At 40.2% G+C, this 18,433-nt stretch overlaps 1 protein-coding gene across 2 annotated transcripts in view; it reads left to right on the forward strand.

The window, feature by feature from the left end:
* The first annotated feature begins 8,571 nt into the window (after positions 1-8,571).
* The window catches only part of STIM2 (stromal interaction molecule 2), a 72,244-nt gene continuing 62,382 nt past the window's right edge, over positions 8,572-18,433 (forward strand). For both annotated transcript variants that reach the window (XM_029960678.1, XM_029960677.1), the window contains exon 1: positions 8,572-8,651. The gene's annotated coding sequence lies outside the window, so the exon portion shown is untranslated. The remainder of the gene's footprint in view (positions 8,652-18,433) is intronic.

Here is an 18,433-nt window from a genome sequence, read left to right on the forward strand (position 1 = left end):
GCAAACAGGTCAAATCTGCTTTTCGTGGGACTGGGCCATTCAAAGGCAGGGCTATTACGGGACAGAAACATTCTTTCAAGACTCCGTGCTGTATTAAAATTTTAGTGAGGATTAATGCAAGCATTCAAGATTTTTATTTCCTCCATGATGGATTGTATTTTAAATTTTGACTACCCCTCCTTATTTAATTGTGAGTTTTCAGGCCATCAGTTAGATTTAAAAGAGGAAGTTAATAGAATTTCAGAAGTACATCACACATCCTTTATGGCTTAAAACTCTAGGGACAAGGCAACTGCTCCACTTTGAGGAACAATACCCACTACCATAGTTTATAGTTTACTGCACTCTCTCTCCAGTAACTCTGGATAGGTGTCACATCTGCCTCAAGCCTTTACAGTTCAGAAGCCATTAGCAACCTCCTAGATGACCTTTAATGTCTCTTCCAACCCAACCCATTCTATCATTCTATTAACCTAATTTTTTGGTTCTTGTAGCTAACTGTTTCTCGAGCTTGTCTGTTTTTACAGATTACAAAAATATAAATATTGAGTAGAAGTGACTAGCCCTGGAGTGATATTGAAACTTCCAGTATTGAATGATCACAGACACTGATTCCAGGTGAAGGAGAACACTGCTGGTGTTAGCACAGCTAATCCCACTGGGAATACATCTTTGGAGCCAGACACTTTGCTGAGTCTCTCTCTAGTCCTTCAAGATTGGTTCTGAAGATATTCTCTGAAATTACTGCTGTGTAAATATGAAGGCAGTTAATAAATAATTAGGAAAAGTTTACCTGTTGCTACTTCATATTCAATCAAACTCCTTAATGCTGTGAATACTTACTTTATGGTTGTTTTCTAGTTATATCATCCCAGTAAGGCCCCTCTCCTCCCCTCATGTGTGAAAAGTTGTCAGATCTTAGATGCTTATTTTAGTAAGAAATGAACAACCTGAAGTTCCCATCACTCTCTATTGATTCTGAAGGGATTAGGAGTTGACTGACTTCGATTTAGACTTTTAGTTGAGCCCTTCCCCATGTTTTCTATTAACTACCATGAACAATTTAAAAAGAACTGCTAAAACTCATTAAACAGTAGATAAATAGTAAAAAATATGACCTGTCCTATACAGATCATGTCAGAGAAAGTTAACAAACTTCATTGAATGCAGAACTTTTTTGTCCCACCCCTAACCAAAACTCTCCCAATTTCATCATGAAGGCAGATAAAGGAATAAAAAAAAAGTCCAGATCCAAGGAAGATCATGAAAGCTTGTTCAACTCCAGTGCTCAAGGATTGCATACAACCTTCCAAGTACCACAGCCTGCAAAGCAGGAACAAAAATGAACTGTGTGTACTGTTTCTGAAAATGTAAGCAATGGATGAAATTTTACTCTTTTCCCTGAGAAATAGAGCTGTTTGTAGTAAGTCATAATGCCAAATGCCCAAGATTGTGTTCTGACAGTAGCAAAACCATCTGTATTCAATGACCTTGTAACTAAGCATACGGTCTCTGATGCTTTTTCTCCATTACCCAAACCAAAACATATAAAAATTGAGGCAAGGACAAAATACCTGTTATGTGATTTTTCTCAGCAGTGGTTTCTACATCTCCTTCAACTTTCTGGGTGATTTGAGACTACCTGTCTCTGCCTCTGCAGAATGATCTTATTTATTATGTGCTGTGTCACTTACAGTACCTGGCAGTGCATGCCATGAATCTAGAGAGCTCCTATTTATTTACAGGATGTGCAACTTGCCTGCAGAAATTCCAGGAAACAGTCTACTTGCTGTGACCTTAGAGCAGCCATTTCAATTTACCACAAACCATCTGACAATAGAATTGTATTTACACGATACATATGTTCACTAGGCTTTTTATTACTTGCTGTTAGTCACAGATCATGAGAATATAATCTCCCACTCACTGAAGCTCTGGCCTCTGATTGAGTGATTGCTCATTCCACTTTTCAATCAACAGCTGCTAAAACTACCAAAACCACACTTGAAGTAAAAGCTCTGGTCACTTTCTTCTTGCTTTTTCATAAGGTCATAAATATTCTTTGTTCTTATCCCAAATTGTCTTAAAGGGGCAAATGATTTCCACTGTAAGGCAGACTCCATCCTGACAGTTCCTGTTACAAGCAAGTAGGAACTTTTTTTTTTCTGAGTGAAAACATACCCAAACACATCCCAGGAGGCAGCCTTCAATACTTGCTGCAGTCATGAGTACATGCTATATTATTATGTCCAAATGATATTTGTTAAAAATTGTGATTTTTTATTCTATTTTTTTTTTGCACAGTTGGTCAGTATGTTTATTATAAGATAAAAGCTACTCGTGAGCAGCAGTGACTTTCATCACCTCCTGATTGTGCTTTTTCTTGTTTCCTGTCTACCAGGAAGGGAGGGAATAAGAAGACACAAAGCACCGACTGTCTCTGGTTAGGTAATGGTGGATTTAGAGATTTACTGAGATTCAGGGAAGGTGAGAGAAAGATTATGTACATACTGGGATCTTTTTTTTTTTTTGCATTTGGCAATGAAATGATCTGTACTCTCTTCCCTCTGAGACAGTCTTTTTCAGTGAGTCACCTCTATAGCTATCACTTCTGTTTTGACATGGATTGAATTCTCACATTGCTTGAAAACTGAAAAAGAGATCCAGCAAATTATTTTTAATGTATGTATTTGTTGTGTTAATATTGCTGTTCATTAAACATCAGGAGTGATTATATTGATCATTTAAAAACAGTATGAACTACAAATGAACCGATTATGACTTTACTGTAGATGCAAAATTGCCACAATCAAAACCTTCTTAAAATTTAATAAGATGTCCAGACTTTTACAGTCTGGCAATCAATTCGGCAAAACCAGTTAGAGTGAGGTATGTTCTGGGTAGATCAGATGAGGAGAGGAACTCTGTTACATCACGACCTCCAAGATTGTACCTTGGCAGTTTTTAACATACTTCTGATCACCTAAATCTGTACTGTATTCATTCCACAACCATTTCTGTGTTACTCCAAATGCCCTTTAGCTGTCAAAACATCACTTTGTTGTAACCTAACTGACATGCCAAGTAATACTGAGTCAGATGGCAAGACCCCTGCTCCTGCATCACTGGTAAGATTGTGTCCTGGCAAGCTGTTTGGCTCCTACTATAGATTCCAGAAATCAAAGTGCTGCCTGAAATGTTTTATTCACTCATTTTGCCATTGTTTTCCTTCAGACTTCATATCTCCGGATGTGCCTCCAGATCTTGTATAAGCAGATTGAGTCTTTGTTTATTTTTGAAATAAACAGAATCCAACCACAGTCTGCCTAGCCAACATCTTCTAGCTGGAATGGCATCTTTGTTCCCATAAAGAATTCAACAAATTGAAAAAAGCTTCCATGAAAATAGGAGACTCAGCTACAATGAACATTTTGCTGAACATGGTATGCTCCAAGAATTCTTTTACATTTGTCTTTACTCCATAAATGTTATAGAAAAAGAACACTCCTGCAATACTAGTGACAATGTTGATGGAAAAAAAATATCTAAAATTAGGAGACTTAATCAAAAAGTTCTTTGTAGCTCTGCAGATCTGGTTTTCACTTAATTGACTGCTCTTTCTTGCTGATTGAAAGATACTTTCTCATTTTCTTCCAGCATTTTAGCCTATTACCAGGCAATTTGCTCATTTGAGAGATACCCAGACTCTTGGCCATTGATAAGAAGATCATAAGTGCTAATACTCTCATCAGATAATGAAGATGTTTCATTCGCTTCCATCCTCTCTGTTCCAATTTCATTACTGGACTGCAATAGCATCTATAACCCATAGTTTCTTAGTCCATTAACAGCTTGGAATACAGGACTATTTAAAATACTTGGTTAAGTTTCCTCTTGAACTAACGACTTTCCCTCCTCAAAAAATAAATTTCAGTAACCCGGAAACAATTGAGAAGGGGTTTCTAAACCAGTCCTCTCATCCTGACAAATACAAAGCGTATAAAATTCCACCTTCATCAGAGGTTTTATCAGTGCATGAAATCTGAGAACTAGAAAGTTTTATAATTTGGGTACAGATATGAGTAACTTCTCTAATCAAGAGAAGACATTTGAATTTTACTCTCAAGCTTGTTCAAAATTAATGCTTCTTTTCACATAATTTGTAGATTTAAATGTTTATTGGACAATTTACCCGTAATCTGGTGGTCATCGCTTATCGGAATTTGAACTTTGTCAGTTTGTATTTGCATTGTTTTTTAATAAATAAATTTCATTGTCTGAATCTTCCTCTCTGTAATGTGACCTTCCATCATTTTTTCAGCTTGTGCTTTGTTTCTGTTTTGCCAACAAGGTTTCTTTCTCTATTATCAGCCTGGTTTATATTTTTGCTCATGAGTTCTCACATCTACCCAGAGAATTCACAGCTTGTACTTTAGAGATATTGTAAATGGCACCAAACAGCAGCAAAAGCATTTTTTTCCCCTTTATTCTACCATTCAAAACTGCTTCAGGGTTATTTTAGAAATGGCTGAATGTATATATTGTAAAGCACTACGGGCATTAAACAACTCTGAAGATTGTTTCCTCTCCCTTTTTCTGTTCAGATAAATCAATGTAGTGATTAAGGCTAGGTGAATGATAAAGTTGCTGACAGAAATGGCAACTCAAAGCAGTAAAATACACACTAATGAAAAGAAAAAAAGCTTTCTGCTCCAAAGGTCAATGGAAGGATGGAGGACAGGACTCAAAAAAAGTCTCTCATGTTATCCATACAGCAAAGTACACTCGGAAAATTCAACCAAGACTGTAGGAGCCCATTAATACTGAGCAGGATTCATGACAGAAAATAACATAAATGGCTGAATTCTTAGATGTTAAGACCAGTTTGCTTCCTGCAAAAGATAAACATACCCACTTGTGGGAAATACTGTTGCAACACTCTATCAACAGTGTTGCACAGGCCAGTGCCAGACCTGCAGCTGCGAAGGTGGATGTATTTAAAGCAGAGCAGGACATGAGCTTCCATGAGCCTGTGCAGCCATGGGGCACCACAGCAGTGGTGACCAGGCTGCCCATTGGCCATGGCCATGTCTATGTCCAGATGCTGTTAGGTCCAGCATCCATTACAATTATGTGGGAGGGAAGTGACACTGGCTGTGAAGATCTCCTCATGTCTTCTGGGTTCTTCTTAGGCTGGCAACCATGCACAGATTTTGAATATGCCTCTTGGTAGCCTTTAGCAGCTGATAGTGATCAGTGTCCCCATCCTGTCCCACCTCTGTGAGTCATCAGGGTTTCTTCATTGCCCTTTTTCTCCAGAAAGGAGTGTCTTGTGAAACTGCCCAAAGATGTACTGGGTGATGACCTGCTAATCTGGATCCCAGTAGCATAGTCCATGCTGAGAGCCCTCTCCTTGTTGTGTGCTCCATCCAGTGCCCCCACACCCAGATATTACCATTCATACTCCATTCACACCAATGCCAGCATTTCTATCACAGCTGTCTACACCCAGAGGCAGAGAAAACCATCAAACCAGTCTCATTACAAGCAAGCAACCCTAAGAACTACAGGCTCTGCTGATGAATGGGCAGGTGACCTAGGAATGAAGGACCGTGAAAAGGCTGACATACTCAAAGCCCTCTTTCCTTTGTTCTTTACTAGCAAGGTCAGCCCTCAGGCCTCACAGAGCTCTATTTGGCAAAGTCTGGAGTAGAAGACTACTACTAACTGTAGAGGAAGGTTGAACTGGGGACACTCCAGCAAATGAGATGTTTGCAAGTCCTTAGGACTGGACAGAAGGTACTTGTAAAGGTGCTGAGGAAGCTGAGTAATATTATTAGGCTGCTTCCTATCACCTTTGAAAGGCTGTGGTGATCAGATGGGATTTCCAGTTACTGGGAAAAAAAAGCAAATGTCACATCTATCATCAAAGCAAAGTACAGGAAACTACAGAACAGTCATCCTTACCTAGCATCTCTCTCAGAGGAGATAATGGAGCAAATCTTTTTGTAAGCCTTTTCTGGGATGATGAAAGACAAGTCAAGACAGAAAAACCCGCACAGTTCTATCAACACGATTGCCTTCTGTCATGAGATGATTGGCTCTATGGTTGAGGTGATAAGAGCAGCACACGTAGCACAGTTTTTGCCACGGTATTCGGAGCATCTTTGTAGTCCTGTAGGGACTGGGTAAGTCTGAACCACTCTACTTGAAAAGTAGCCATCAACAGTCCAAAATGAAACTGCCATGTGGTTATGAGTGGTGTTCCTCAGGCCTGAGTAGGGAGGTTATATCAGATGAACACAAAAGGTCATATATTTTTCTCTGATTCTGTGATCAAGCCTTATAGGGCACTCAGCAGAATTTGTGTCCTCATATTGAAGCCAGAAGTTGATTAGGTTACTGTGGATTAATGGGTTAGGCTGAAGCCCTTTCTTGATTCTGAGCTCATGCAGCTGATTCTGCACAATATGAAGTGGCAGTGCATCATGAGGTGTTTCCAGTTAATGTGCTTCTCCCTGTGAGATCTTCTGCTAGGGTGACCTTCCCCCAGCTCCAGAACACAGGCACTGCTTGAGAACAATCCTTTTAATGCTTCCCTGTTTGGGTCGTAGTTGAAAGCAAGAGGTGAAAATGAACTGATATTGAAAGAGGATTTTTAACAAGGATAATTTTCTATTTCAGGCCCAGGGCATTTTCACTGAAGTGTTCTCCGTTAGTGCCCCATTTCACAGCTATTCTAATGCATGGCTTTTCTTCATAGGACATAGGACTCATGAAGTCCATATCCTTTGACTGCAGTGGCTCTCAGCTAAAATAGTTCACACTCCAGGAAACTTGCCTCTTCATGTACCCTTCATGAATACCTCTCTGTTTGTATTTTAAAATTAACTAATTAATTAAATTAACAGCTGGTTTCTTCATTTCCAGCTGGGAAATTTACTCTGCTCCAGCTCCCCTCCCTTAAGTTAAACAAACTGAACAAGCTTTCTTAAGATACAGGCTTTACATTTTTCTCTTTGCACAAGATCTACTCAGATACTATTGGTCTCTAAAGGCTGTTGTATTAACCAACAGAAATAATAAGGCTGTGCACGGACTTCACAATTCAAACACAACCCATTAGGTTTAGACACATTTTCCGAATCTTCATATGATATATGAGTACTTTAAAGTTTTGGTATTTTTTTTTCCCATAAAAATATGGTTCAGCTGGGAGGGAGTATGCACGCCAACTATGTTGCTAGAGAAATTGTTTCCTGCTGCATTTAATACTATTATAGGATTTCACAGTTAGCTTCACAGATTTTGCTGACCTGCAGAAGTACCTTGTACCACTCCATTTCATGCTCCTGTCTGCTTAGGGTCTACGAAGCCCGCAAAGGCTTTTCTCAAGACCCTTTGAACCCCTTTCTGTTATTTCTTAGGTAATTGCGACAGTTAATAGGAAATGTAATGTTTATATAGCTTTTGGCATCTGTGCTGCATTATTTTCTCATGTATTGTGTACCTAAAATATTAGAGTGAATTCGATCTTTAAAGGCTATGTTATTCTTGTTAAATGTCTCTAAACAGAATGGTGGAAAATCCCACAGGTTTCAACAGGAGAAATAGATTTTACTCCCATTCAGTGGCTTGATGGAAACACCTTAAACAAAAGCATTTTTTTTTCAGTCAAGGTTTTAATCACAATGACATCGGGGTTTAATCTCTGTGAAGACTTAGTTTTCTTGATTTCAGTTTGTCTGATCATATGTGAAACACCTCTTTTTTTTTTTTTCGTTTTGTTATTGTTTTGAGCGTGCTGCAGCACACACCGAAACTCCTTTCGTACTTCCCGTTCAGAACGCTCCTCTCAGGTGCCTGACCGGCGGCGGAAAAAGGGCAATTTTAACAAAGTCTAAGGTCTCGGTTTTGCGCTGTAGCCCAAAATGCCTTGTTTTCCCGTTGTGCCTTTCCTGCATTCGGCCAAGCACACGGGTTGCTCTGAGGGGTTCAGCGGCCCGGGAGAGCGGCCCCTCGGCGGGGTCCGGGGCGGGCTGGCCAGGGCCGCTTCTCCCGCAGCCGGACACAACTTTCCCCACCGCCCGCCGGCACGGCCCCGTCTTGCCGCACTCCGGCGCGCCGGTCCGGTCTGCCCGGGGCTGGGATCGGGGTCGAGAGCGGGACCGGGATGGGAGCCTGCACCGAGAGCCGCACGGACCCAGCACTGGGACCAGACCCGCGCTCCGCCCGCCGCCCCTGCCGGTGACGTCACGCGCCGGTGACGTGTCGCCCGGCGGCGCGGGGGCCGCCGGAAGCGGCGGGTGGTGGCGGGGCCGGCGCGAGCGGGTTCGACCCGCCGGGGCGGCAGCGGCGCAGCCGGAGCTCCTGCCCCTTCCTTCCTGCCTTCCCTCCCTCCTCCGTGCTCGTGTTCCTGCCTTCGCTCCGCTGCAGCGCGGCACCGATGAGCGCGCTCGAGCGCGCCGGCGTGCGGCGGTGCCGACCTGGCTGCTCCTGCCGGGGCTGCTCCTGCTGGCGTTGCTCCTGCCGGGGCTGCTCCTGCCTGGCGCCGCCCGCGGCGCGGGCTGCGACCTGGAGGCTGCGGCCGCTGCGGCGGCCGGCGGGAGGACGGGGAGGTGCCGCCGCCTCTGCGGCGGAGCCGGCGACAGGTAACGGCCCCGGGGTCCCGCCGGGCTGCCGGCGAGGGAGCCTTTCCCGCGGTGTCCGCGGCGCTCCGAGCGCCTCCGAGCCGCCCCCTTTCGCCGCGGGCAGCCGCGGTGCGGCTCTGCAGAGGGCGCCGGGCCGGGCTGCGGGGGGTCCGGCTGCGGCGGCGGCGGCACTGCGGTACTGCCCGACGCGGCCCTTCCGGAAGGAGCCCGCCGCAGGATGTGTGCCGGGTCCTGTTGAATAGCGATATTGTTGGGAGCCGGAGCCTCCGCTTCCGCGTTGGCTCCCTCCGTGCCGCCCGTGCGGGGTCCGTGTGTGAGCGCCGAGCGCGGCTGCGGGACCCGCCCCGCACCTCGCGGGTCCCGCGGTATCGGAGCGCAGCCCCGCGCTGCACAGGCAGGGGTGTCCATCCCTGCCCTCAGGGGCGTTCAGTTCTCCAGGAAAGTGTGGAAAGCATTCCAGCCTTCACTTAATTCTGTTAAGAAAAGTGAGTATGTTCATACTAAAGTACTTTAGGGCAAATGGTAATGCCTGCAGTTAAAACCAGCAGTTGGGCTGAAAACGTTTAAAACAATCTAATTTCAGCAGGCTCTGATGGCTTTGAATTGCTTATATGCATTCTGAATCTGTCTTGTAATGAGTGGTAGGAAGCTTTACCGTTTTTCAGACAGTTCACTTAGGAAAATGGGATTAGCATGCAGGGAAGTGCTGTAAAACATTCAGGAGTTTGTCATATCTCATAATGTGCTTTTTAAAAAGCTCTGTAATTGGAAGGAGGAGCATGGAAGGTGGAAGAAAAAAAATAACCCGTACCCCTTCATAATCACAGTAGTGTGGTTTCTTATCAGAGAAAAACTTCTGATGTTGTTTGGAGTAGTCTTGACACCCTGAGCTAAAATTACTGAACTTCAGCGGATGGGATGTGCATGGATTTCTTCCCAGCCTAACACCTTAAAAACATGAATTTTAATTATAACTAATGAAACTTCAGCAGTATTCACGAAATAACTCTGAGAGGGAGATGCAAGGCTACGTGATCTAGCGGTCTTGTTTGAGGACATGACACTTCTGAATTCTGAATTGTCTAATCTGTTGGCTTGCTGTATAAACTAAGGAAGTTGGAACATCCGCTGTCTGTGAAGCAGCAGTTGTACCTCCCAAGGGTGCTGTGAAAATGCTATATCGGAACAGCTCGCTCTCTCTTGTTTTTTTTTTTTTAATCGTAATTAGTCTGGCTGTAGGTGGTATTAAATGTTTCTTACTATGTATAGTGCTGGTGCTTTCTACATTTTGTACTTAATCAATTTTGATGTGTCTGTATGGAAAAAAGTAATTTTTTTTTTTATGTTTTATGGACTAAAATACTGAGATGCCTGTCAGCCAGCGAAGAAATACAATCCTTCTTCTCCGGTGAAGAAATACAATTATTTGAGAAATGTAACATGTTATAAGTGGGCTTATTGTGTTACATAACATTTTGTTCTGAAAAATAAATATGGTTAAAAGCCATCTTAGAATCAGTTTTAAACTTTAGGAGGTTTCAACGTAGTTCCATGTTCATCTGGTTGGTCGATACGGTATTTCAGTTGATCCTATAACTTTGCATGTCAAGTAACTAATCCCTAAATAGCTTTAAATTACCTTTTGCAAAGCTGGAAGATCTCTTGAAGGTTGGGAGAAAACCAGATGACTTGTTCTGAGGGTGATTTTAGTTATATTATCTATCATTTTCTTGAAAGTTAAAAATTGCAGATGTACCATTGAGTTAGGAGGGAATGCCAACACTTGTCTGGAGAAGAATAGAATAAACTTTTAATTCAATCATTTTAACAGGTTTGGGAAGTACAACCCAAAAGTTAAAAAGCTGCTATGTACAAAATGCCACACTAGGAAGAGGCTGTAGGATGCTCAAATACAGATGTTTGGGAAGCAGAGGTGTAGGAAATAATTCAGGACTCCTAGTCACAAATTGGTCTGTGAGCAACATGTGGATGGCAAAAGTGGATGTTATCCTTGGATATGTGAAATCAGTTTAAGTTACAGAAGGCTTTTATTTTTTCTTTTTGATTGCACTTTTGTGTTTAGTCTTGAGTATTAAACAACCCAAAAAGTACAGGGGAAAGTAGCAATGTGGATTGAGAGGCTCCAAACCCATGAATAATTTCTTTTTTTTTTGTTGAAGTATTGCATTATTTTGGTGTGGTGGAAAAGGCTGTGGGATGGGTATGTATGCATGCAAGAAATAGTTCACAGAAGCACTGTTTTCTTTTTAAAGTTTTTTTCCGTTTTTTTTTTCTGTGGTTCTGATGTAGATTAAGAGGAAGTAAATTTTAGTGGGCGAGATTTAGATTAAATATAGGCTGGAAAGTTTTTACCTATAACAGTCAAATTTCTTAGATTTTTAAACAAGTTCCCATTATCAGAGGTTATTAGTGGGTTAGAGCAGAAGCTGGCAAAGATAATCTAAACACTTGACAGAAAAGGGATGTAAAATGAATTTTAGGACTAGGGAAGAGCCTAAGATTCTATTTTTGCCATATTTCCTCAGGTATTCAAGGATTTATTTATTTGTTTATATAGATTATCTTTACTGTTGTTTTGCCTGTGTATACGTGCCTTTTTAACAGTATTTTTAAATGACAGCTAAATAGGTAACATCTGACACTGTGCTTGAAGGTATTTAGTTGTGGTTATGAAAATTGGATCAACAAAACTGTGTCTCCACTGGATGGAACACCATGAGGCTGTTTCCCTACTCACGCTGGCTCTGCTTGTTCCCTAGTTAATTTGGTAGAAAGTTTTAAGGAACCTTCTGTTCTGAGACTGCAGATGACACTGGGATTTTGCATGCTGTGTATTTATTGACTTTTAAGTTGCTTTGTAATTCTGGATAATTTTTGATAATTCTGGATTCTTGTCTTGTTTAAATTTAATCCATGATTGTGGATTAATTTGCTGCCTTTGAGGTGAGACAGAGAACCTGGACCTTTATTTGGCTAATAAATTTCTCTCAAATTATGTCTTATAATATTGAGCTAGATCAGTTTTTAATACAGCACTACATTGTATTTACTGAAGGAACAATGCACTGCATAACATAACCTTTCCTTAAAGTAATTCAAAGATTTTTCTTTCAATTGAGTTTCTATTCTGGAATTAGCCATCATCTTAACACTCTGAGCTCTTCAAATTAATCAGACTTTGGCATTTGAGAAGTGAAGGTTTCTGGAAAACGGGTTTTTAGATGCAGTGTTACAATTGGCTTGAGCCATTCTCCTGTGAGTGACTGTTAAAGTGTGGCTTTTTTCTCTGGAGTTGACCCCAGCTGGCCATGCAAACAATATTGTTAGCACAGGAGAGCTAGTAGGAGTAGGCATGCTCATCCCACTACTTGAAACCCACGAGGAGGGAAGGAGTTCATGCTCCCTTTCTGCTTTGTACCTGGGTTGCCCCTAGTGCCCATGAGCACTGTCTGTTGCTTTAACTTGCTTGGATGTAAAAAAAACCACAGGCAACTGGAAAAATTACGAATTTCTTATCCTGACTCGCTTTAAGCACTAGCACCAGTGCAAAGAAGAGGGAGGACCGTGTGGGTGGGGGTCAACAGGGGTGAACAAGGATGGTCTGCTTCCTGTGATGGCATCAAGTGATGGTCTGAACAGAGCTGCCCGTAGAATTGTATCACTAAGGTGACTGTGAAACTGAGGCAGTGACCTTTTGAGGCTTGAATAATGCATTTGGAATTTGGTGGTTGTGTGTTAGACTTCATGTGTGGTGGACTAATATAAAGAGGATGATGAATTTGGTCACACAGCAAAATGCTTTTGCATGATTATTTTGGCATGCACTGGTATTAAAAGTTTGTGAGCTGTGAGATTTCTGCTGCTTCCTTAGTAAACTGCTTTTTACGGCTAGTAGATTTTGCTAGTGATGAAAACTCAACATTACAGGTTTGGGATATTTTTAATTCCATTACTTCTATTTGTTTGTCTCTAGTTAAACTTATCATGATCTGGTCTTACCATTTCTGTTGAGAGGACAGAAATTTCAAGTCCTCTCTCCTCTAAAGGATGATGACTTCAAGCTGTCCTTTACTTTTTGATAGCATCTCAATGCAGTCATCTGTCTTGGAAATCCAATTAGTTTCTCAGTTTAATTAAGTTTTTAGTTTCTTATTATATTCTTTATTTTTAGTGATAAAGAATAGGAGAAATTCAGGAGAGATCTATGTTTGGATAGCTCAGTCAGCAACTGACTTGTTGTAACTATGGCATATAGCTAAAAAAGCTGTGGATGGCTGGATTTGCAGAGGATTTTGAAGCAAATATTAAAAAACAATTAACCAGGAAAATTCTTGGCCTTTAAGTAGCTGAGTGGCATTGGACTCCCACGCAGAGTTAAGATATCAAGCACTTGTAACTTCCTTTGCCCATAGTTGAGTATTTTTGCCTTCCAGCCTTCCAGTGTTTTGACTGTAACTCTTCTGTGCTTCTGCTAGTGCATTCTGCACCTTCTGGTGTCCTGTGAGCTTTTTTCCTTGACCATCAGCTTCACCTCTTCTGAAGATTCGACCTTACTGTTGTGATTTAGTCAGATTATTTAGCTGGTATTTTGTTCTCGTTTTACAGTAGTAATCCGTAGTGGACCGTTTCTTAAAACCCTCTCTCCCTGAAACATTTGGACTCTGTGTCATCCCTCTCTCAGCAGGTTTTTGTGTTACCCTTTCAGCTATAAGCTTTCTGAAGACAGCTCTGCTTTTCTGAGGACCTCCTACCAGATTCTGGCTGCCTGGTCCTACGCAACTTGGGCATGACTCATTTTCTTCTGCCGAACTCCAGGGATACTGATCTATCATGACTAGATTGAGCTGCCATATGTTTGTCAAAGGAGGACTGTACCCAGTGACAGGCGCAGTTGATCTGGATAAGATTTCCCATGATGATACTATCACTATGAAAAACACCTAAAAATACAGGGGTTTTCTAATATTTGTGTGAAGTAAGCAGTTTGATATCCTTTAATTGATTTTTAGCTTGCCTGCTCTAACTTGTATGTCTTTTTTGTATTTAGGATCTGTTTTCAATCAGCATTGAGGAACATGTAGCAAAGAGTTGTGATGAAGAAAATTAGTAGTGCTCTCTTTTTTTTTTTTTTTTTTAAGGCATTGTCAGAGAATGCTCAGAAGTCAAGAATATGTTATTTTAGACATAAGTGTTGAGTAATTTACTGCAGAAATCCTGATGTGTGAAAAGACTTCTTTGGGATTAGTCTGTTACATCCTATCTGTGAAACTGACTTATTAAAATACAGGGATTTGAGATGTTTATTTTGACCATAATAGGGTGTGTGTAAAGAATAAATAGCCACTGTGTTTGTTGTCCTAAAATAAGCACATATACATTTTAGAAACCAAGGTGAGTTTCAAGGTATTACATAAGTTAGTGCTATTCTGCCTTTGGTTACTACTAAGTCTCTCCTGTTACTATGGAAACTGTCTTTGCATATCTCAAAGGGGAGGGGTGAATAAAATGATAATGCGTTGTTAAAATTTAGAATCAGCATAAACAGAATGTGATGATTGTGTGGATACTAGAAAATTTGCATTTGTTTACTTCATTCCTCTGAGCACTTCAAACAACTGAAGGGAGTTTTATTTGTGATAGCTTTCTTCCCCCTGCCCTTTTCTTCTGGATCTTGCTCATTTTCTTTCAAATCCAAAAATCATGGCATTTTTCAGAGACCTGGTACAAATATCCTGAAATCTGTGTAATGAGAAGTACTCTAGAGTTTTAACTAAAAACTGTCGTGGAAATTGAAGGTAATGTGCTTGTCAGAACAGTTAAGAATTTGAGCTCACTGTGCTCAGAACTGTTGACTCATTTGATTCAACAGAATTTGAATTAACAGGTAAGAACCACTGACCTTTTAAATCTTATTCCTGTGGTCCCTTGCAAAGATCTTGAAGTATATCTGGAGAAAATTTACTCCCTATGCAGACAGTGTTATGCTGCTGCAGATGAATCTTGCTTCTCCAGTGATTCCTGGATGCTGAGGTGGGAAGGAAATCCATCATTGACTTATTGCAGCTTGTATTGCCAACCACAAGCAGCACCACAGAAGCTTGTGTACACTGGAATGGTTGTTGAGGCTACGTGGATTGTGTGAAGCTTTAACTTTTGCAGTAGCTGAGAATTTATAGGAATGCAAAGATAGATTTGATCTTTTTCCTTTAGGGAACACTTTCTGTTTTCTACCTTTTCTTCTGCATCATGAAGCTTTTAAAAGTGAACAGCAGCCCAGCCCTCTGGTACTGTCTCCAGTTAAAATTTTAATACCTGATTTTTTTTGTGTGTACCATATTTCTGTGGTTAGTGTTCATTTGTAAAAAGTTGGCATGTTCTCAGCTTCTAAAACTGAGATGAGCAATAAACAGTAGTTTATCTGAACCTATTTAAAGCTGTGTTTAAAAGCCAACAAATCTCATGGTAGAGTATTAATTTAAGCAAGATTATGTTGAATAAAAAACTGATGAAGACATTTTGGTTTTTTAGGCTCTGTGTACTTACTCCTTGGAAAGGGAAACCTTCCATACCTGAAGGTGTTGTATGAATGCTTTCTTGCTTTGTGGGTTAGAATAAAGTAAGGATTTAATTGTATGTAATTATTAAGCATGTGTAGTAATGTGACACAGATAAAGGAACAGTTTTTCTCAGTTCCATCTAGTGTCTCTGTGCACTGAATTACTTAAAATTCAGAGTTTTCTGCAAGTTAAATATGTTCTTTAGAAAGGAAATTTTCACACAAATGCTGTTTTATTCCTAATAGTAAATACCTCCTCTTGGCTTCCCTGGAGCTTGGTTAATGTTGATTCCTGAATGTTTCTTGTTTGTGTGTTTTGTTTTTTTTTCCTATGTGTAGCATTTGATGAATGAGTGAATGGCTCAATAAGTGATTTTTTTATTTTTGAAATTTATTCTGTTTACATGTAGAAATATGTTCAGTCAGCTTTTCTAGGGAATTATCAATTTTGACTAATAACTTTTGTCAGTCTGCTGAATTTTTTTTTGCCAGACACAGATTTTTACTTGAAATGCATTCCTACCCCCTGCCCTCACTAATTGCAGTAAGCAGGTGAATCTAAAGCAAATAAAAAGAATGTCTTATGTTGTTTCTCCCTGGCAGTCTTACAATAACAAGCTTGATTAGTTTTTCCTCATTTTGAAATGCTACACAATATTTTTGTTTGAATAACAACAACCAAAAAATACTATAGTGTTAACAAATAAAACCCACACCCAAATCATGTGTTCTGGGATGATTTTGAAACAAATATGAAAGGTAGTTATTCTGAGTAGGAGACTTTCCCCTACTGTAGTTTTAATTCTAGATTGCTATATATAGAAGGTTGGAAGGTAACTTGCTGTAACATTGTATGCCAAAATACCTTTGTCTTAGTTATTTTCATTGCCTGAAGTATTAAAAATTATTTTGAAGTGAAAATTAAAAGACTTTTTTAGTGCCAAGTATTGTTTACTGATTTGCTAAATATGAAAATTGGACTATGTAGTGTCATATAGTTCCAAAATTTATATTGTCATGTGTCAGGAAGGGAAAATATATTTATATCCTTTCCTAGTTGTGGTTTTTAGTTGCATACCTGGTTTGTGTTCCCTAAATATATTTACTGAAGCTGCCGGTGCCATAGAGGGTATTGTAGTTACTTTGGAAACAACACAGCTATGTGTCAGTCTAAAGTACAGATAAGAGCCCACGAAATGGATTCTATTGACTTCAGTGTACAAACCTCTATTATGTATTTATTCACTGGCATTTCATTCTAAGGCTGCCTTTTGGTTTTGGTCTTGTGAAACTCCACTTAGGATAATTGGCCTTGCTGCGTTAGTGTTGCAGGCAGCAGTGCCAGACCTGTAGCTCTGCAGCCTTTAAAGGATGTGACTTCCTTACTGGTTTAACCTGACCTTGGAATCGGCGGTTTCTCAGAAAGGGGTGCTCCTGCTTTCTGCTTGTTGCTTTCTCTCTCTCCCGACCTATTCTGTGTGTTCCAGTTGCTCACTTATCACATCTGGAGTTGGACTAGTTTGGGGGAATTGATCAAGATGAAAGTTGTGACTGATTTTTTTAATTTTTTTTTTTTACATCAGTATCATGTCTTTGCTTCAGTTCAGTGCACAGCTGCACAACAGCATCTGTGAGAAGGTAGCAGGGCTGGAGGAAGGTATTATTAACCATTTTAGTGGAAGCCCACTCATGGCAAGTAAAATAGCGACTGAGAGAGGTCGGTAAGGGAGACAGAAAAAGCAGTGTTTTACACAGGTAATACCAACTGTGAATCTGAAAAATGACATTCAAAATTGATAAGGAAATATCAAACTATCCATAATATTTGCAGAGGGAGTAGAGCCATGATTTTAGTAGGGCTTCTTAAAGAGATTAGTTATTCTAGATGATAGTAACTGATGTTAGATGATAGTAGGTAGTAAGCTTATCTAAAAATCCATGAATGAAACTTGTGTTTCGGGAATTAATTTGGGTTTTGCCAGTTGATTTATTGTAATAGAGGTCACTCTCAAAGCTAAAATTGCATGTCTGGCATAACTGTTTACTTCTGTAAAGTAAATCTGATGAAATATGATTTTATTAATACAGGATAATAAGAACACGTCCCATTCTGATTCAGCTGTAGATGTTTGAAAGAAAAAAATTCCACCTATCTGAACTCTAAATGCATCCAATTGACTACTTTTAAGCACTATTATAAAAGAATGCAAGTAAAACTGGTTTGTTTCCTCTATGGAGTAAATATCCTAAGAAACTATGCATCTGTGATGTTTCTCTTGTCTCAGAAGCACTGGGAAGCTTGTTTTATGTTGTCTCATGTCTGTTTATAGTATCCTATGAAGAGTAGTCAAGGCTCTAATTTCTCTTGATGTTGACGAGTGGTAAGACTTCCTTATTCCAGCCAAATGGAAGCTCTGTGTGCAACCTGGCCTGTGAGCAGTTTCACAGAAATCGCAATTTCCTTCTGAAAGAGTGATGAGCAGTCCCAAGTACAGTGTTATCTTAATGGAAAGCAAAAGGATGCATCTTCACAGAACTAGAAGGTTACAGATGGAGCATTAGAAGGCAGTGAAAGTTTGGTGTGTAGCAGGATGATGAAGTGGGACTCAAGATAAACTGCTATTGATTGCAGAGGTCTCTGGTATTTCACAGTATGTGTGACTGTGACAGGGTGATGAGATGGTAGTATTGAAGTGCAAAAAAGTGGTGCAGGGAGAGAAGAGAGGAAGGAGCTTACTTTAATCAGTACTTTCAAACCATTAAGTGTATACTTGGACTGGATTTAACTGATTAATTAGATCTCTGATTAGCTGTTATACTTGAGATTTTTTGGGAGTAATAGTGGATTGTTCTTTGGAAAAAGCCTAGTTATTGCTCAGGAAGAAATACTACAAATTATGAAGACAGGGAAATAAAATACTAATCATTGTCACTTGAAAGGATATGTAAAACTAGAAAATGTTTGAATAAAGTTTGCCAGTCAGTGCTTTTATATGTATGTTTTTGTTAAGAAAAGAAAGTAGGACTTCTTGGTGTTAAAAGACCTGCCTTGTGGCTGTAGTTCTTCAAAAGCTTAAGACATTATGTGTTGGCGGCTGTGGTTTAGGCCTTCAGCCTGTCCTCCTTCTCATGCTGAGCTATTTTAGTTTAGTTGTTGGATTCCTTTTTTTCTGGAATAAATATGCTGAAGTTAGCTAAACAAAGG

Source organism: Manacus vitellinus, unplaced genomic scaffold (genome assembly GCF_001715985.3).
Source record: "Manacus vitellinus isolate BGI_N305 unplaced genomic scaffold, ASM171598v3 scaffold_0_pilon, whole genome shotgun sequence".
Lineage (NCBI taxonomy): Eukaryota > Metazoa > Chordata > Aves > Passeriformes > Pipridae > Manacus > Manacus vitellinus.